Genomic DNA, 21,866 nt, shown 5'->3' with positions numbered 1-21,866 from the left:
TTTCTAAAGTTATTTTCCTAATTTGATCTTCTAGAGATCTTTGGGTTTCTGTGTTATCGGATTCTGATGTTGTGGGGTTGTTGGCATTCACTGCTCCATTGTTATTTCTCTTTCCCATGATTTTGGAAGTTTGTGCCTTCTCTGGGTTCTTCCCTGAGTCACTACGAGTTCACTTAAGATGCTCTGGATCTCGTGTCTGTGGTATCTCTGTCACCACTACTCCTTAACTGGGTTGTATCACAAAGTCTCAGACCCAGGGAGTCAATTAAGGCTGCTTAGACCGTGGGGAGTGCCAAGTTGGGCGTTCTCCAGTGGGGAGTTGTGACTATGGTATGATATCTCTGCCACTGCCACTCCCCCACTGGGCTGCACTGCTAAAATCTCCGACCCAGGGAGACTATCTGCGCGAGTCCCTGGGAGTGCAGAACTGGGATTTCTCCCCTAGGGGCCACAATTTGACTCACGGTTATTGAGTGCGCTGATGGAGCTGTAGTGAACTCGATGGATTCGCTGCTGCCGCCACTGGCAATTTGGCACCACTGCCACGCCCTCGGCCGTGATATGGCGTATTTCTTCTCTGGTTTTGAACTCCGCTCTGAGTCCTTGCCAGTTGTGCTGTGCCCGGCCCTTGGGAGTTTTAGATGTTCCCTGCACCAACAAAACTGCTGACTGCCGCCCGGCTGTTCAGCACCTGCTCACCTCGGCTCGCTGTCCACCCCTCCTCTCAGGCGCCTGGTGGCTGGTTGAGTGGATTGGTCTAGGGTCGTCAGGTGAACTCACCGCTGCCGCCAGCAGTAAGACACTGCTTCTGCGTCCTAGGCCGCGAGGCCAAAGTACCTCCTCTCTGGATTTGAGCTCTGTTTTGAGTCTCCCTCCTCTCTGGAGCCTGGTGCTGCTAGGGGAGATGTAGGCCGCGCCGCTCCTGCCGCTCTGCGCCGCGGCTCTGGCTGCTCTGCACCACGGGTCTGGCCACTCCGGCCGCTCCGGCCGTTCCGCGACGCGACTCTGGCTGCTCCGGCTGTTCTGGCCACTCCGCTCCGGCTGTTCTGGCCGCTCTGCTCGGCTGCTCTGGCCGCTCAGCTCAGCTGTTCTGGCCGCTCCGCTCCGACTGCTCCAGCCGCTCTACTCCGCGGCTCCGGCCACTCCGCGCCGCCGCTCCAGCCAATCCGGGCTGCGGCTCTGGCTGCTCCGGCTGTTCTGGCCACTCCGCTTGGCTGTTCTGGCCGCTCCGCTTGGCTGTTCTGGCCGCTCTGCTCGGCTGCTCTGAACCGTGGCTTCGGCTGCTCTGCACCGCGGGTCTGGTCACTCCAGCCGCTCTGGCGGTTCCACTACGTGGCAGGCCGCTCCACTCTGCGGCTCCCCCCAATCCGTGCTGCGGCTCTGGCCGCTCCGCGCTGCGCGGGCGCGGCACTTCGGGCTGGTTTTTCTCTGGTGTCTTGTTTTTCCAGCCCTTTTTCTCTGTCCCTTGTAGTTACCGTTTTTATTTTTTTGCTGGTGGTGTTTTCTGGCTCTGAAAGGCGCTGGTTTTGTGGTAGTAGAGTTGGATTGTTAGCAGGACTTGTAAGTGCCGCTTTCCTCCGTCGCCATCTTCCCGGAAGTCCCCTTTTTTGTTCTTTGTAAATTCTGGATATTAATCCTCTGTTGGGAGAGTAGCTGGTAAAGATTATTTTCTTGCTCTTTTCCCATTCTGTAATCTCTCATAATTATTTATTTTATTGTGAAGACACTTTATAATTGTATGCCATTCCATTTATTAATTCTTAGTATTATTTCCTGAGTTTTAGGAGTCTTATTGAGGAAGTTGTTGCCTGTGCCAATGTGTTAGAATATTAACCTACATTTTCTCCTAGCAGTTTTAATATTTTGGGTCTAATTCCTAGGTATTTGATCCATCTTGAGTTGACTTTTGTGGAGAGAGAGAGAGAGAGAGAGAGAGAGAGAGAGAGAGAGAGAGAGAGAGAGAGAGAGAATGAGAATGAACGAAGGAATCTAATCAATTTATCTATATTTTATTGGTCTACATGTCTGTTTTATGCTGATATGTTGTTTTTGTTACTGTAGCCCTGTAGTATAATTTATTTTAAAATATAATTTTATTGGTCCATATTTAAAATAAACTTTTATTGCTACATTGTAATTACACATCATAATTATGTTCAGAGTGGTAGAAATATACATTCATACAGCGCTTGGTGCATTTCCCTCCAGATCCACACCCTGCCTCCTTCCTTTTCCCATATATAATATTGAGGTTAGTACTGATGCTTTGTATATATATATAACATTATTTTAACTATTTCCTTCAAGTCTCCCTTTCCCCCTACCCTACCTCTCTCTCTAAATCCTGTTCTACTGCTATTTTTTTAAGTCATTTATCTGAAGTTCATTTTGTTTCCGAGTTTCTCTCTAGCTTCCCCATAAAAGAGAAAACATATGATTTTTTTTTATTTTCTGAGACTGGTTAATCTCACTTGGCATAATATTCTCCAGTTCCATCTATTTTTCTACAAATGATATAATTTTGTTCTTCTTTATGGCTGAGTAGTATTCTCTTGTGTGTGTGTATAAACCACATTCTCTTTACTCATTCATCGATTAATGGGCACCTGGGTTAGTTCTATAATTTGGCTATTGTAAATCACACTGCAAATAAACACACATATACAAGTATCACTATGGTTCTTTTGGAAAGAACCACTTTAATTCTTTTGGAAAATGTGTAAGAGAGGTATAGCTGGGTCATAAGGTGGTTCCATTCCTAGTTGTTTGAAGAACCTTCACAGTAATGTCTATAGTGGTCGTACTATATTACAGTCCTAACAGTGTATAAGATCTCCTATTTCCCCACATCCTTGACAACATTTGTTATTGTTTGAATTCTTGATGATTGATGATTGCCATTCTAACTGAAGTTAGATGGAATTTCAATGTAGTTTAGAATTTCTTTTTCTTCCATTGCTAATGATGTTGATGTTTTAAAAATATTTATTGACTGATTATATTTATTATTTTTAGTACCATTTAGTATGTCCATGATTTATTGAGTCATTTTCGTGTTATTTTTTGAATTATTTGATATTAGTTTTCTATCATAGGAGCACCTGGCAATGATTTTCTCTCATTCTGCAGGCTCTCCCTTTACACTCTTGTTTCCTTTGCTGCACAGAAGCTTTTTAATGCAATGCCATCCATTTATTGATTCTCAGTTTTGTTCCTTATTTTACTATCACATAGTAGGCACTCTTTTTTATATTTTTATTGGTGCATTGTAATCATACATCATATTGGAATACAAGACTTGAGAGGATATACAGGCACATATCATCCATTTAGCCCTCATCCAATCCCCATCCCATTCCTTCCCCCTCCCTCGATCCCATGTTTGATTGGTGCTTATCTTTGATACATTTGTTTACGTACCTCCTGAGTTCCATTCTCCCCCATTTCATCCCCTCTGATTGGTCACCTTAATTGCTTTTTAATAGGGCCCTTTCTACTACTCGACCTCTTTCTGTTACCCCTTTCCTCCTAGTTTTTGCTAATTAGGGGAAGCATCTGGTTTTTATTTTCTGTGATATTTCTCTGTGCATGCCGCATTGCATTGCAAGTTCTGATCCCACTCCTGGCCACCTGGAGTACTCTAATCCTGACCTCGCTGGCTCCAGGACCGGCCTTGCCTCATGGGAGGCCCCGATCCTGGCCTCGCTGGCCCTGGCACAGGCCTAAACCCTCGTCAGGCTCTGATCCCGGCCTCAGAGGCCCAAGCACTGGCCTTGCCTCACAGCAGGCTCCGATCCCGGCTTCGCTGACCCCAGCACCAGCTTAACCCCTTGGCAGGCTCCAATCCCGGCCTCGGAGGCCCCAGCACTGGCCTTGCCTCATGCAGGCTCTGATCCCAGGCTTGCTGGCCCCTGCACCAGCCTAACCCCTTGGCAGGCTCCGATCCCAGCCTTAGAGGCCCCAGCACCAGCCTTGCATCATGGCAGGCTCCGATCCTGGCCTTGCTGGCCCTGGCACTGGCCTCACCTCTTGGCAGGCTCCGATCCGAGCACCCTCTTCACCCAGCAGGTTGTCCCACGTTCCCAAGGTTGCGTGGTGGTAGCATGCTGCCTCTGGAGTTATTTCTTCAAAAGTTCCAGGTATACTGCATCAGATCTCTGCCTCCCCTGAGTACTTGCTGCTGCCATTGCTGCTGCCTCCACCATTTCAAATCTTTCCCAAGCTCTTTTCCCACACTGCATGTTGTCCAGTGTTCCTAAGCATGTGTGACAGTAGCATTTGACTTTTGGGATAATTTCTTCAGAAGATCAGGGTGGGTTGGATCAGATTTCTGCCTCTCCCAAATACAAGCCTCCACTTCCATAGTGGCCACCACTGCCAACACCACCTTCCTTCTGGGTCTCCGCTAGACTCTCCTTACAGATGATGTCCAGGATTCTTAACAATGTAGAGAAGCAGCAGTCCTCCTCCACGGGGAATTTTTTCAAAAGTTCCAGTTCAGTTGGATATGTTTTGTCTATATCTCCAGTATTCTGGCTGCCGCTGCAGCCATCTTGACCCCTCTCCAATATTTTTCTTTTCTTTTTTTCTTTTCCTTTTTAAATGAGAGAAGACAGTATGTGTGATTTGAGGAGGTTGTGGGATCAGGCACTCGGTAGCGATAAATTTTTTTTCTTTCCTCCCTTCCAAGAGCGGAGTTCAACAGCCTCACCACGCAGAGCAGAATCTGCTGTTCTAAGTGTACCACAGCCTGGCCCAGTACAGCAGTGCTGGGTTCCTCTGTACCCGTGGCTGGGCCTCCTGTTTGGTACCGGGCCTCCCGGAATTCGGGCTCGGCCTCCTACCCAGCACTATGCCTTCCCTGGGTTAAGCCAGGCCGCCCGCTCCCCACCCGGGGCACCTGACCTTCTGGCCCGGGGCCTCTGGATCTTCTGGGGGGCCGCCGGGCCCCGTGTGTCCCCCGCTTGGGGCCCGGGCCTCTGGACCTTCTGGGGGATCCTGTGGGCCCCATGCATCCCCCACCTGGGGCCCAGGGCCTTGCAGCCCGGGCCTCCGATAGTAGGCACTTTTTTGTGTATTAAGGTTCTAGTCCGAGCCTTTTATTTTGCCTTCTGTCTCCAGTTGGGGATATGACATTCAGAGTTCTGCAAGGAAATTGAAGACCTTCTAAGTCTTCAAAAGAAAGAAGCTAAAGGATTGGTTAGCTAGGTGATAGAGAGCTGAAAAGCTAGGCTAAAGATTCTGAAAGCAACCTCCATCCTTACAGATGGAAACAAAAAGGAAGGATACTGATCAGTAGAGTCCAGAAGCCAGGGAAAACTCACAGGCCAAACTGGGACTATCTAAAAGGAATGAGGACCACACAGAAGAAGCCTTCTCTAGGCACTGGGACATTGAGTAGAGTCAGCCACCTTCAAAGAGGCTGCTCAAGGCACAGCAAGTAAGGGGCTAGTTTCTCCCCATTTTTTCCCATTCCATCTTCCACCATGTCTTTATCAACCTAAATTCAATTGGCAAGGGAACCTATGGAGCATTTTCTGCAACACAGAATTTAGCAAAAATTGGATATAGCTTAGGGAATAACAGTTCTCAGCACAAGAGACAATACATTTAAGGAGTGTTTTACATTTAATTGCTTTTCCCTCAATCCTACCCCAATCTATACATTGAAGTCCTAACCCCCAGTACCTCCGAATGTGACTGTACTTTGCAATAGGGTTTTAGAGAGATCAAAGTTAAAAAGGGGTTACTAGGGTGGGCCTAGAGACAAGTGCAGAGGGAAGGCCATATGAAGAAGAGACAAGAAGACAGTCATCTATAAGCTGAAGAGAACCCTCCAAGGAAATCCTGTTGACCCCTTGATCTTGGACTTCCAGGCTCCAAAATCACCATGAAACAGATTTCAGTGTTAAGCCACCCAGCCTATGGTACTTGGCTATGGCAACCCTGGCCAACTAATAGCAGGAGGTTGTGGCATTCTGAGATATGGTATGTTCCTTCATTGCCCCGGAGATTGTCTCTAACACTCAGTGATTGTATTTGATTCTTTTTAGGTTTTTCCAGCTTCTTCTTTGCAGAACTCAATTGCATTTCTCCTTTGGGTGGAAGCCTCTTCTCTCACCATTTGATTTTCTTCCTCTTTTTTCTTGAGGTTCCAGGAAATCTTTTCTGTCTTTCCCATGCAAGAACATACCAATTAATTATTTAATTTTAAGAAACAACCCCTAATCTGTGGACCAGGATTCAAAGAGGTGGTGAAATTTGTTTCTGAAACTGTCCAACTCCTCAAGGTGAAACAAAAACTCTTTTTGGAACTGCCACAAATCCTATGTGGCAATAGTTATATAATGAATAGTCTCCCCTCACCCCCCGACCAGATGGCAATTGGATGCTTTAGAGGCAAACTGCTACCTTTTCATTTTCCCTTTGCTGAACCACAATTCATGTGGATCAAGACAACAGGCACAGGAGGAAGAACGTTCTGCATTTTCTTTCCATCTGTTCCTGTGAGGCCAGAGTGATAACAATATGGCATTCACTGTAGGATGTCAACCTGGGCTCTAGACTTGGACCAACAGAATCCTATTTCATAATAGAAATTTGTGCTGCTAGACCCTGGAGGAAAGTGTGGTTAATTCTAGGGTCTGAAAATATGATTGCTGTATCTAATTGTATAGTAAATAAAACAGGTATCTAGCCACAGAATACCAGGGCTCAAAGCGGGGCAATAGGGCTTCCTATCTGCATGACTTCTTCATTCAAGACCTGAGTGTCTCAATTCTCAAATGGGAGTAATACCTGATTTACTGATATTGAACCACTCCGGGTTCTCTGTGAACGTGTGTCTGGCTCTAAATCAGTGCTGTGAACACAGAAGCTGTAATTATTAGTTTTTCATGACCCCAGGATATACAAACAAAATTTTATAAATAGAAGATATTTTGTCTCTTTATGAACACACAGAGAGGCAGACATCACTCTTTACCCCTTCCCCAAGTCAGTGGATAGTTTATGATTAAAAGTTTTTAATTCATCACATAGCAGAGGCATTTGGAAGAGCTAAGAGAATCTCAAGTGGTAATTTCTCCCATTAAAAAAATCCACATTCAAGATATTATATTGATCCTCAAATAAAATCTTTAAATATGCTGTTATTTATATAGCAGAGTAATCTTCTGTTAGCTTTCCTGAAGTATAATTTACCTACAACAAAATTCACCAATTTTAAGTACACTATTCTCTGAGATTTGACAGATGTATGCATCAGGAACTTATCATCACAGTCAAGAAGGTAATCTGAAGATAGTGATTTATAATTTTATTCCTTTCTATTTTCCAAAATGGTGGCAGGCTCTGACTTCCTTTTGGTTAAGCCATCAGTCTGTGCTGTTTCATTACAGCAGCTGTAGCTAACTAAAACAGAAGTTGCAGGTGGTGATGGGGAAGGAATATGCCTATGAACGAGAGCATCCAAGACCCTTCTGGTGCTGGAAATGTTCCATATCTTGCCTTGTATCAATATCAATAACCTGATTGTGATACTGTATTATAGTTTTCTAATATATTACCTTTGTGTTGTCTTGGGTAAAGAGTGCATAGGACTTGTCTGTGTTATTTCTTATACCTGCAAATATTACCTACAATCAATTAAAAATTTTTAATTAAAAACACATGTTTGATATACTGGAAAATATGTATGTTGCTTGAAATTATAATCTGTACTCTTTAAACTTAAAATGAAAAAATTCAAGTCAATTTTCAAAAAGTACTTTTTTCCCCCAAATATTTTAGGAAGCTGTATGAGCACTGATATTAGAAGGTCTGTACTTCTGCCTTGCTTTGGGAAGCTGGCAAGTAATGCATGGTTGAGAAAAGTCCCTCAGGAAACAAGGGCAATAATATCTTGGAAGTGGAGGCTTGGGAAGGGAAAATATTTGAAACTAGAGCAGAGGTATACTTTTTTGTGTGTGTGGTGCTAGGGGTGGAACCCATAGGCTTTCTTCTTATGGGAAGACCTATTTTATACTTTATTTGGAAATAGGGTCTCACTAAGTTGCTGAGAGCCTCACTAAGTAGCTATGTGATCCTCCTGTCTCAGCCTTCCAAACACAGAGATTACAAGTGTGTGCCGCCACACCCGGCGACAGAGGTATACTTTATATTCATTTCCCCTGTGTGTCTGTTTCCCTGGTGAAGGCTGTGAGGTTTTGGGACATGTCTCTGTGAATTTTTAGCCAAGTATAGGCTGTAGAGTTCTTCCCCAATATGGCATTGTTCCCTTGTTCATCTGCAATTAAAGAGCTAAGTGAAGTTTGGTTGTGGAGGGAGTTTATGTGTGTCTTGAGACCAAGCAGGGCAAACAAGAAGATATAGAATGATGTCCTTTTAATGTGTGTGTGTGTGTGTGTGTGTGTGTGTGTGTGTGTGTTACTTGGGAATGATGCCAGGGACATTTTACCATGGAGAAAATCCTCCCCTCGCCAACTAATTTTATCAGTTTTTGCTGTTGTTTCTTAAACAGGGTGTAAGTTAGCACGCACTGGCCTCAAACCTGTGATCCTCTTGTCTCCGTTTTATGTGCTGGATTTATGTCTTAATTTTACTTTTTATTTAAAAAACTCCTGTATACTTTTCTTGGAACATTGTATTATCCATCATAATAAGATGTGTTTTTCTATAGGCCCTGCCCTCCTCCATCTCCTTTCCCATACATGTTATTCAGATTAATATGGATAATTTTTATATGTTTGTAGCATTTTAACTGTTTACTTCATTCTCACCTCCCTTCCTTAATCCTCTTCTATTTTTCTGTAATCTCTCCTCATTTATCTAAAGTTTTTTTTTGTATTTCTCAATTTCTCTCTAACTTGCACATATGAGAGAAAATATACAACCCTTAATTTTCCAAGACTGTCTGATCTCACATAGCACAATATTCCATAGTTACATTCATTTTCCTGAAAATGACAGAGTTCTGTTCTTCTTTATGGCTGAGTAAAATTCCATTGTGTGTATAGGCCACAGTCTCGTTACCCATTTATCTGTTGCTGGATACCTAAGTTGGTTCCATAATTTGGCTATTGTAAATTGTTTTGCTATAAACGTGGATATGCATGTATCTCTATAATAGTCTGACTTCAGTTCACTTGGAAAGATACAGAGGAGTGGTATAGCTGTTCTTAAAAGCAAAAACAAAAAAACTTCCTTCTCTGTCTTTGATCTCTTGGCCTGAAGAACAGGTATGACATCTCCTCTCCTCTTATTGGGATATTTTCTTAGTTTAGCAAACTCAAGGGGCAAAATTAAAGTGCAGCAAAGCAGCTGGTATGGAAGTAGGCACAGAAGAGATGTGTCTTCAGTGTGGCTACTGGAAAGAGCCCTGGATTTTTTGGTTAATAATCCTGTATTCAAACCACTGGTGCTGACACCAACTTTGTGACTTGAGGGATTCAATTAACTACTGAGCTTTGGCTTCCTCAATTATAAGTCAAAGCTAAAATGTTTGTGAGGATTAGATGTGATGTTAAATCACCAGGTAAGGACTTAAAGTTTTAGTGAGTACTCAATAAAATATTCATTTCCTTCCTTTTCTTTCTCCTGGAGAGCTGAATTTGGAGTCAAATACTATTATTTTCTTGAGCCCCACTGGGAAGGAATCCTAGATGGGGTGAGATATGAAGTATATTAGTTGCCTTTTGCTACATAAAAACCTGCCCTAAATTTAGTGATTTTGAACCACACACACTTATTTCTTAGTTTGTATGGGTCATAAATCCAGGTGCTTCTGTCTCAGGTCTCTCAAAGGCTTTCATAACAATGTTACCCAGGCTACAGTCTCACGTGACTAGAAAGAGCTGCCTCCAAGTTTACTCCTATGGCTTAGGCAGAATTCATTTTCTTGCACACAATTGGACTGAGGGCCCAAGTTCTTTGCTGACTGTTGGTGTGTGACCTTCCTTAGTTCCTTACCACATGGACTTCTTCAAAGGGCAGCTCACACTGTAGTAACTGGATTCTATCAGATTAAGCAAGGGAGAGAACAATAGAAAATGAGCAAGAGACAAGCCAAAGTCTTTCTTTTATAACCCACAATCACACCCTTTGTTGTATTCTATTCATTAAAGGCAAGTCATTAGGTCTGACCTACAAAGGGAGGAAATTATATAAGGATAGATATTGTGTTAGTCAGTGTTCTGTCCCTCTGACAAAATACCTTAGAAGCATAACCTAAAGTACAAAAAGTTTATTTTGGCTCATGGTTTTAGTGTTTCAGTCCATGGTCAACTGCTCCATTGCTTTTAGACCAGTGGTGAGGGAGAAACATCATGATAGAAAGTCAATCAGAAAGGGGAGAGATGAAAAGAGGGAGGGAGGGAGGGAAAGGAGAGAGAGAGAGAGAGAGAGAGAGAGAGAGAGAGAGAGAGAGAGAGAGAAAGAGTGTTATGGTTAGAGTTTTGCTTGAAGAGAGTTAATTAGTGTTCAGAGTTGATAAAATTAATTCATAAGCGTTGTGATCTCATCTATGGGTAAATCCATTTTGATAGATTTACTAGGAGGAACCTAGGCAGGTGGGGCGTGGCTTGAGAAGATGGGTCCCTGAGGGTATGGCCTTAGGGACTGTACTTTTGTCTTTGAATTTCCTTGCTTGCTTGTCCTTTTACTTCTGGATGGAAGGTCAGAACCTTGCCCTCTCCCTCTCTCTGCTTCCTGTACTATGCCTTGATATCTTAAGATGCCAGCCTCATATAGACTGAACCCCAAGTCTCCAAAAAACTGAACAAATGAATTTCCCTTACTCTAAGTTGTGTGGTCAGTTGTTTATATTAGTGAGAATGTTGACAGAAAGGGATGGGGGGAGACTAGAGAAAAGATGCATAACCTTCAGGACACACCCACAAGATGGATATCTTTCAACTACTAAGATTTCTGCATATCATCAGCTATGAACCCATCAATTCATTCATCCATAGAGGAGACTGGCGTCCTCATGATCCAATCACTTCCCCAAATCCCCATCTCTAAACCTTGTTGCACTTGGGACCAAACCTTTAACACATGAGACCTTAGAGGACATGCTAGATCCAACTATAATAGGTATGGATATCAGGAGGTAGAGATCATTGGATACTATCTTTTATTTATCTATTTTTTACAGTACTGGATATAGAACTCAGAGGCATTTTACCTCTGAGTTATACCCAGCCCTATTTTTTATTATTTATTTTAAAACAGGGTCTCACTGAGTTACATAGGGCCTCATTAAATAGTTGAGGCTGTCCACAAACCGTGATCCTCCTGTTTCGGTCTCCCAAATGCTGGGATTACAAGCATGTGTCACCATTCCTGGCTATTGGGGACTATCTTAAAGGCTCCTATCACTGTCTACCGTTTGGCCCTCCAAAATGTACATCTCTCACATGTGAGATATATTCTCCCTTCTCCAGGGCTTCAAATGCCTTCCTACAGTCCAGCATTAGCTCAAAGTCACAAAATGAAGATTTTATGTTAGGATTAGGTATAGACAAGACTCTTTGACTCTAGTCATTAAATATAGCTCTTTAATTCTCTTAACATGAGAATCTGCGACAAAGAAACAGTTATTTGCTGCCCCCTGTCCAACACATAGTTATCTGCGCATAGGATAACTATTGTATACATTCCTGTCCAAACAGGAAAAATGTGAGCCACAGGGCAACAACTGATGAAATTCTAAAATTTCCTCCATAGGAAAGTGTCCCAAACTTCATAATTGTGCTGGTTGGGACCATACTTCGATATTCCCATTTAGATAGCATCCTATCCTAGAGAAGACTGGTATAATAGCCAACAAATGAAGGTTTAAATTATGACATTACTTCAAAGTCACTCCATCTCTCTGAGCTCAGTTTTCTTATCTGTAAAGTGGAATCATGATTTACTCTTATAGGTAGCTAGAAGGATGTAGAGATTCTGGCAGATGACTGGATTCAGAGTAAACACTCAACAAAAGTTAGATCCCATCTGCCTTCAATTAATCAGTGATTAAGTAAAACCATATGATAGACCAATTTATAATAAGATCATCAGAATGTTAGCAATTGATTTTTATAGGCTTAATATAGCTCTGGGTAATGGCTTGTGGATTCCCGCATAGTCAGCCTCCACTTGAGATGTCTATTAAAACAGAAAAAAATAAGTGAATGCCCAGCAGCTTCAGAGATACATGCAAGGCCAGACACTCTTTCAATATGTCATACTTCTTGTATAGGTCTGTAAGTATGAAAGCTAGAGACCATGGCAGACTTCGAAGTTGAGTGACAGTGTCCTCTGAGAAGGAAAATGAATTGTTTTTTCAGTTGTGAATCATGCAGTCACCTTGAGAATTGATATTTAGTAGGGTTTATGAAGCACAGCTTCTGGTGAGAGTTTTCTCAGTGTTGACTCTTGGCTCTGCCACCAAAGCAAAGAGCTCTATGACCTTGGACAAGTCACTTGACTTTTTTTTCCCTTTGCTTTGTTTTGAAGAGTAACAGTGTCAGCCTTGTGGAGTTGTAGTGAAGATTAAATGATTTAATTTAAATAAAGCAATTATAACCATGCCAGGCTGAGTAAGCATTATATAAACATTGACTGTTAATATTATTACTTGCTATGTGGGAGAACTGCTCAGCCAGATTTGGCTACAGTCAGCCATCCTGCTCCTGGGTACCCATACCCAGGACCATGGTGGGGGCACCTAGGGAATAAGCAGTGGCTTATTATATTAAATTAAATTATAATAGTTCCAATTTATTGAGTATAAATAATACCAAGCCCTATACTTAGAGCATTATAATTTAAGAATTTAATTAGGAGAAAAATAGATAAAGGAACCACCTAAGTATTTAAGAGAGAAAAAGAACAAAAACCATGATATTGGTGTTTTGGAGATGTGGTGCAGCAATCTAGAATATGAGGCAACCAGATTTAAGGCACAACAGGAGTGCCCTCCATCCTGGGCTAGAGGGACAACAGGAGAATGCAGGATAACTGGCAGCCACAGGTTGGGGGTTACATGGTAGACATTAGAACTATGGTGGAATTATTTAGTGGGATCAAGGGCCATGACAGACAGAGAAGCCACTTCAGGGATGCTACCAAATATATATATATATATATATATATATATATATATATATATATATATAGAGAGAGAGAGAGAGAGAGAGATATCTCCCATAGGATCTGCCATTGGCCATCCTAGCCAAAATTCTTCTTGAGGAATATGACACAGACGTACCACTAGCATTCACCATTCAAAGAGAACCAATGGAAGAAGTAGGAATAGACCTAAGGACAAGATGGCCCAGGATGGGCACAGCATATCATTGCCACAGATGTGCAGGAGGCATGTTTCTTCCCCTCTTCATAGATATAGCTATGGAGAAAGGGAGAAATAAGTCAAACCTTCATATCTGGGGAAGTGGCAGAGGCAGGAATCAAACCCAGATGGCTTGTCTGCTGCAACGAGGCATCTGAGTTTAGTAGTACCCAATGTGCTCCATACCCAGATTTATCCACCTGAAGTCTGATGGTCCCATCTAGAGTCTCCTCACTGCATTTGGTTGTACTCAGGAACTGCAGGGTCATTATTGCTGGACTTGAAGGGAAGTTGCTGTAATGGAAACTTTGCAGGTGTTTGATGAGTAGGTAAGAAGGCTCCATGGAGCCTGAGGATCCTCTGAAACTAGCCTAGTTCCACTAAAGTCCAAACCCTCGACCATACAGGGAACCAAGTCTGGTATATCAGAACCATATTGAGGGAGCTTGTGATATTACATATTTTCATTCCTGGAGATCCTAAATAACGTGAGCCATGAGGGGCCCAGCAGTTTGAGGTACATGTTAATTTTAATACTTTCTTGATGACTTCAAATTCTAGCTATTACTGTTATCCCCTGGTTTTATCATCTGCTTCCATGTCCTGAATGGGTGATCATGATTTGCTTTGTTAAAATTATATTCATCACTAAAGGTTACATTAGCATCCAAGCTCCTTCAACATCTTGACTGGATGTAGGGGGAGGCCAGGAGACATGTTTGGTTTCAGAAACCTAAAAATACCCTGACCAGCATAGACTAGAATGACTTGTTATACACTATTAAACTTTTTGATATACAGTAAACACTAGGCCCTTTGAAAGAATAAATTCTCTCTCTTGTTTATATTTTTCTGCTTCTACTTGACCTGCCAGCATTTTATATTTGCTTGCAGAAGTCTGGGGAGGCACTCCACGAAGAGAGGCTGCTTGGAAAATGAAGCTTTCTTGTGTACTCTATTCCCAGACACTCAGACTTTTTGGGCTAGCATGGTACTTTCTCAGGAATGAAGATTTATGCATTCAGCATAGAAGGTAATTCAATACATGATTGTCTCTAAATAGGAGTTGTACCTAAAGATTGTTTTGTAAGATAAAAATTGAATTTCAGATTCAAATTCTATCAGCTTGAAAAAGGTTTCAATTCTGATGGCACTTTAGAATAAATGTAGTGAGCTTTAAAATGTTGGTGAAAATTCTCACCCATGGGTATTCTGATTAAATTAGTGTGTGGGATGGGTTTGGGTATAACTATATTTTAAGCTTCCCAAGTGATTCTAATTTATTGATGAATAGAGACGAATCAAACATGGTACCTTCCTGCTTCATTCGGTTATATTCTTTGAAACCAGGTGAGCCTAGATTCAGACCAGGGTCTAGCCCTTGAGAGCTATGTGACTTAGTCATTTAATTTCTTTGAGCCAGTGGAATACAAGTGTAAGTGGGTTCAGATGGGATAGAAGAAATAGAGGGAGGTTCCCACCCTATATGTTAGCAATATGAAACAAGAAGCAAAATTAATAAAAGTGAATTGCTTTTTGTTTTTACCACATGGCTAGTAATTTAAAAGTGTTACAACATTCTCCCCATCCTCTTGATCAACTGTGGTCTGAAATTTTTAAGTAAAGTGCTATTCTAAACTTTCACCCACTTTGTCTAGCCATGCTTATGAATCATCTCTTTGTTCAGTGTCCATGCTGTATATACTACCCTCCTGTTAGTCACTTAGTGTCTGGTTCCATTGTTAGAATGCCTGTTGGGTAGCCTCGATACTTTGTGTTCAAGTAACCCTTATATTACTTACTTACTTATATTACTCTCAAAGTGTGAGAGTGTTATGCTCTCTCCCTCTTTCTCTGTTTTCCATTTCATACCCTGAGCTCCCCAGAATTAGTCTTACATAGACTAAACCCTAAAATCTCCAATAAACTGTGAGCAAATAAATCTACCTTCCTCTTAGTTATGTGACCAGGTGTTTTGGATTATATCAGTGAGAATGCTGATTGAGACAGCATTATTATCTATCCTATAAAGATGTCAAAAGAATGAACTACTGAGCATGCCAGGTTCCTTGATCCCTCTAAAAATCCCATGCTTCCATTTCCTTCTTCTTATTATATCTATGCTGGAAATAGGACCTTACTCTTTACATTTCAGACAAGTTAGGCTGGCCTCCAGTCACCTGCCTCAATACAGTTACACATCACTTTCCTAATGCATAATCTCAAGAAAAAAAATTGAAAGACAGTATACCAACAGATGTGCAATTCTGGTTAAAAATAAAATTGATTTATGAGTTGCCACATCACTTGCTCTCATTCTATCTAAGAATATTTCTTGTAATAACATACACTATTTAGCATCACAATGCTCTGTGCACACAACCTGGGTCATCTCACTTAATTTGCATCACAACTCCCTTGGGTAGTACCACATCTGTCCCTGTTCAACAGGTGAGAAAACTAAATCCAAAGAGGGTAAATACTTGTGCAAAGAGTACAGCTAATCAATGGCAACATCAACTGTCTATATCTGCAAAGTCTGAATGCTTAATAACCATCATCATCAGTGTGAATGTGTGAATCATTTCCCGTTAGCACCTGTCTTGGGGGCCACTTGTCAGTTGTTTACATTATGAAAAGCGCTATCTGCAGCCCTCATTCCAGCTACAGAATTAGTTCTATATCTAGATTTTTTCTTACACAGAATTCAGAGGTGGCATATACTTCTCATAAGAGTGTTCAGATGTAGCCTCACCAACTCACCTTCCACATGGAGAAGTCCATCCCAGCCATCTCCATACTCAAAGCATGTAGGCATCAGCATCAGCTGGCACCTGGAGCATTATGTATTTGCTCTTCTCGGCTGGGTCTGCTCTTGGGTAGTTCAGCACAAAACAATATGTGAAAGAATTCCCTCTGGTTGATGATTCTGTTGGAACCAGTTCTTGGCTGGGACAATAATTGGTCATTTTCCATTTCTACCCACAGACGCTCCACCTTCTTCTGCCACATATTCCCTCTCTTGCATATTCTTTTGCCTGGCATACTCATTTTCTAACTCGTGACCACAGTGGCCATTACAATTACAATTGGCTTCTTAATCTGTCGCTGCTCTAATCACCATGCCAATTATGGTTAATTCACAGCAGCTCTTATTGTTATCATTATTATTCATTTATTCAGTTTCATTTTTTAATATAATTATGGCTTAAGCCAGGGCATCCCAGGCCTCCACTGGTGAGGGCCCCATGTGATGTGGTGCAATCAAAATACCCTGGGCTTCTTCATGGCAAAAAAAAAATATTATAATAACAAAAGAGAGAAGAAAAAGAGCTTCACTTCTGTTACAAAACTGTTTTAATTTTTCACATTTCTAAATTAGTGGAATTTCCCATGTTTCTTTCAAAATTACTCTATTAATTACCATGTGACTATGATTTTGTATTTTTTTTCTTTTAGTTAACACTATATCAAATGCAGTTGTCCATGCACTTTTACTGTGTCTATAAATTTTATGGTGGACTAGAATTTGAGTCTCTGGTTGTGTGACCTTCAGCCTATTAATATAGCCCTGAAGCAAATAACTACAGGTAAAAAGATAGCTGTACTGAAATTCTAAGCTATACTTTCTGAGCTATTCTGAAAACATAATTTGTGATGCCTACCTGCCTAATGAGGCTTCTGTGAGTAGTCAGAGAGAGGTCAAATGTACAAATAATGTGCTCAGACTCAGAAAAGAGAGTTTTAGTACATGTTAACTCCTATTTTATTAACTCTCAAATTTTGAAACCATCCTAGTACTTAGGAGGCTGAGACAGGAGCATTGTCAAGGCCAGCCACAGCAACTTAGCAAGATCCTATTTCAAAAAGTAAACTAAGAAATATTGTGGGTATAGCCTTGGATTCAAACCCCCTTATGCTCCCCCAACACACCAAAAAACTTTAATGGTTTATCTTTGATAATATCTTATTGTGTGTAGTTAGTTAAGTAGGTAGGTCCGTACGTACGTACATATGTATTGGTACTGGAAATTTTGTCTTTGAGCTACACTCTCTGCTATATATAGATAGATAGATAGATAGATAGATAGATGATAGATAGATAGATAGATAGAGAGCGAGTGAGCGAGCCAGGGGCTCACTAAGTTATTAAATTAAGAGTCTCGCTTGCTAAGTTGTCAAAGCTGGCCTAGAACCAGTGATCCTTCCCTGTTAGCCTCCCAAGTGCTAGGGTTACAGGCATATCCCACTATACCCAGCTTCTATATATTTTTAAATGTCAATCTTCTAATTTCCTTGATTGCAAAGAACAATATTAAACTTTAAGACAACTTTTAGAAGTTTAAAAATCCTTTATAACTTTACCACATTCATTTATAGCTTTATTTTTAGATAGTAATAATTGTGTTCTAAGTGGAATTTGGTATTCTGCCTTTTCGCACTGCTGCAAAGAGCCATGACTTTCATTTTGAGTGTCAGCAAGGTAATGCATTAAGTTAATGTCCTATAATATAGTGGCTCATCCTCCTGCAGCTGGCCATTCAGGTTGTTTTCAGTGTTTTATTATTATACATATAGTGCAATGATCAATTTCATCTAATAATCATTTTTTCTCCTTTTAAAATACTTCTTAGAACAAATCCCCAGGAGTAGGATTATGAAGTCATAGGCAATGAGGTTTTCAGAAGATTTGCAGTAATTTAACCCTCATTTCTTTAATATAGCAAATGGTTTACTTATTTAGAGTAGCAGTCAATGAATATTAATTCTCTAAAATCCCAGGAAAGTAGATTAAGGGGGATTTTATAAAATAAAAAAAATTATCAACACAATTTTTTTTTTCTAGTAAGTGAATAGTCACTCAGTCCTCTCCTTTCCTTTTTCTCCCTGCTCTTCTCTTCTGTTCTTTTCCTTCCCTCTCCAACAGTCCTAAGCTTAGCTTCTGTCAGGAATCAGAAGTGAAGAAGGAAAGAGAGCAAAACCTAGAAAGGGAGAATTGGGATAACCGTGATTGATACAGCACATCATGGTATAAGGACAAATAATCCTAACAGAGTTTAACAACAACCTTGTAAAGGCTAAAGGGCAAGTATTATCCCCTATTTTACTGATGATAAAACCGAGACTCAAGAAGGTACTGTAATTTGGCAGGGTCACCTGGGTTGTCTGTGACCTAGCAGAAATATTTACTCCCATATTTTGTTCTTTTAACCCTAAATCAGTGCTCTTTGGATGCAGTGTCTGTTTCCCTAAGACCATTTATTTATGAAAAATTCACAGAACAAATAAAAAAGTATATAGTTATGTACTGATGTCTGTGATAATATTAATAATAACAAGGAAGAAAACATTTATTCAGTGTTACTGTGTACCAGAAGAATTTAATCTTCATGAGAATCCTACAAAGTAGGTACTATTAACTACTTCTTCTTCTTCTTCTTCTTCTTCTTCTTCTTCTTATTATTATTATTATTATTATTATTATTATTTTTGAGTACTGGGGATTGAACCTGGGAGCATTCTACTCTGACCTATACCCCAACCCTATTTTAATTTAATTTTTTTTGGTGGTACTAGGGGTGGAACCCAGGGGTTTTCTACCTCCAGGCTATACTCTAAGACCTAGTTTATATTTATTTGGAAACAGGGTCTCACTAAGTTTCTGAGAGCCTAACTAAGTAGCTGAGGCTGGCTTCGAACCTGTGTGATCCTCCTGTCTCAGCCTCCTAAACGCGGTGATTACAAGTGTGCGTCACCACGCCTGGCTTAATTTTAATTTTTGAAACAAGGTCTCGCTAAATTGTTGAAGGCATTCACTAAGTTATTGATACTAACCTCAAACCTATCTCAGCCCTCAACTACTGGCATTACAGGCATGTGCCATCATGCCTGGCTGGTACTAATATCTTTAGAAATGAGAAAATTGAAACATAGAGGGGTTTAAGTAATTTGCCCAAGATCCCAGAGCAAAGTGAAAGAACCAGGATTTGAAACCAAGAAACCCAAAAGTGTAGCTCTTGGTCTCAACACTAATGCCTAAGAGCAGTGGAGCCAGGAACCTGCCATGGGACCCTGGTCATATTTCTTAGCACTGCTCTTTGCAATGTGCCTTCCCGGTCTGAGAGGTGAATTTCTTCCTTGTGCTCCTGGTAAAAGATGTAGTTTTAGGACCCTGCCTATAATATTGAGAGAGGCATTAGGCACTCAGAGGAGCAGGCCAGCACTTCTGAACTTAGATTGTCCACTGAGTAGCCCGTGGCATCAAAAGAGGTTTTCAATTCCCTTTGTTCTCCCCTTTTATGTTGCCCAAAGGAAAACCAAAGCAAAAAAACACCCTTTGAAGACAAGACGTTTTCTATATGAAAAAGTAAACAGAACTCTTGTCAGTGAGAGAATCCAGCCTCCGAGCAGGGCGTCAGTGAAGCCCCGATTGCCAGTGCTCCAGGATGGCTGCCTGGTAAGAGGAGGAGCACAGAGCCAGCTGCCAGAGCCAGGCTGTTACGTTTCCTTAGCCCATTCACCAAATTCTGTGCCAGACAATATCTATTCTTTTAAGCTGCATGAATGAGATTTTTGAGCTTTCTTTATATAGGAAAAATCAATTAATATGGTATTAATGAGCTTGATTCTTGCTCTGTATTCAGAATGCTGATGGACATGCTTTGAATTGGTAGAGTCTATGAAGAGGAAGAGAGACACAAGACCTGGGAGAGTGGTCTGTGCAGCACACTGTGGGGTTCTAAGACAACTTTTCTTGCACACAAATCCCCTCAGTCTAGCTACAGCGATACACACATGCACACCCAGGCACATACAATGCTTATATTCCTTTGATGATAAGAGTGGTTTGTGCAATTGTTATTGTCACCGATTATGCTGAAATAATGCCTACAACAACAGAATAGTCTGTACCCAGAACTGATCTTGCAGCTCATGGTCTTTGGGAATCTAAAACACATGTCCTTCAGTCTTGTTTTCCCACCTTCCAAGGAAAAAAAAAAAAAGTTCCAGTCCTCACAGGCTTTGCCTTGCAGCTCTCTACTTCTGATTCCGCTTTGAAAGGCTTTGTAACCTGGAGAAGGAGCAGGAGAAAGCTCATTGTTCCATGAGCAATCTTGAGCAGTGTTTTGTTTGACCTGCTGTGGAATATTATGCCCTGTGAACTGTGGCATGAAAGAGTGATGTGTTTGCGTTGATGAAAAAGACTGGCCATTCAAGAGAACATCTCCCTGTGAGAAGCTGAGATCTCACGACATGGTGGGGCCTGCACGCTTGGTCACACTGGGTGTCACTGAGCAAAGAAAGCCATGCCCTTGGGTTTAGGGTTTGCGGTAACTGAATTAAAGGTCTGAGGGTGATGGTGGAGGCTCGGGTTCCTCTGTCTCAATGATCATAACTAAAATGGCCTAACAGTATTTTTCTGGACCACAGATCAGCTGGCCTGTATTCCTGCCTTAGGAATGACCACTAGATGCCCAAGGAAGGGGTGGTGTTGCTGGTAGAGTGAAGACCACCTGCCAGCCATTCTGTGGGGCACATGCAGGTACTGAATACTCTGTGAGCCATTACTGCCTAGCACAGTAGGGACCAAGGGGGTGTGTGGGCAGTAATCATGGTCAACGTTTTAGTGACCTGTCACTTTTTTGACAACTCATGATTTGATTGCTAAAATGATTTGCTTTATTGACACCATAATTATAGTGTTCTTAAGACAAAATATTTTTATCCAGTGACAAGTATTTATCTTATACTTTTCTCAAACACAACTTTACTCAAACACCCTCAAAAGCAGACATTTCACATACACTCACGTGCACGCGTGCGCGTGCCCTCATCAGCCTCAGTCTGTTTTGTCCACAGACAAAAGTTTGATGTAAAGGAGTGGACAGTCTGGGGAACATCTTCCCTTGATCTTTAAGACTCTTTATCCTCCTGCTCAGAACAGTGAGCTCTGTTTTTTTTTTCCCCTTAATGCTGCTCTAATGCAATGCTCAGAGGCACTTGACCATCTCCTTAAAGATCAGATGCCCCTTTTTGCTCCAGCGCTCTTGCCTAAGTAAGGATCTCTGCAGCCAAGTGTTAGCGTGTGTGAAGTATTTGAACAGTCAGGGTGCGGTACGTTTAATCAAAAGTAGCATGTGTAATTTTTTCACAGAAAACAGTCTAGGCTATTTTTCCCTTCCTCCCACAGTCAGCTTTTGGTTCACTGAGAGGTTAACATTGAAGATTTTTATTCTGTCTGATCATACCAATGACTCGGAAGCTGTTTAAATGCAAAGGCGCTATCAGCAAATGACCTTGCAGGCTTGCTTAGTCTTGTCACTGTTGACTCCCCCAGTGTTTCATACCAGATTTTATTTACTGGGGTTACTAGGATGCATTTAGAAGACAGCTAAGTGAATCAGGATGTAGACATAAAATATAGCAAATAATTGCCTGGAGAGGCCTACTGCTAACATATGCCTCATTTTTTAAAAACTAATTTTACAACTTCAACAAAGAAGAAACCCTAGAACTAGAGGTGACT

The sequence above is a fragment of the Muscardinus avellanarius genome (assembly GCF_963383645.1).
Source record: "Muscardinus avellanarius genome assembly, chromosome: 4".
NCBI classification, from domain to species: Eukaryota; Metazoa; Chordata; class Mammalia; order Rodentia; family Gliridae; genus Muscardinus; species Muscardinus avellanarius.
Note: the sequence above shows the minus strand (reverse complement) of the source record.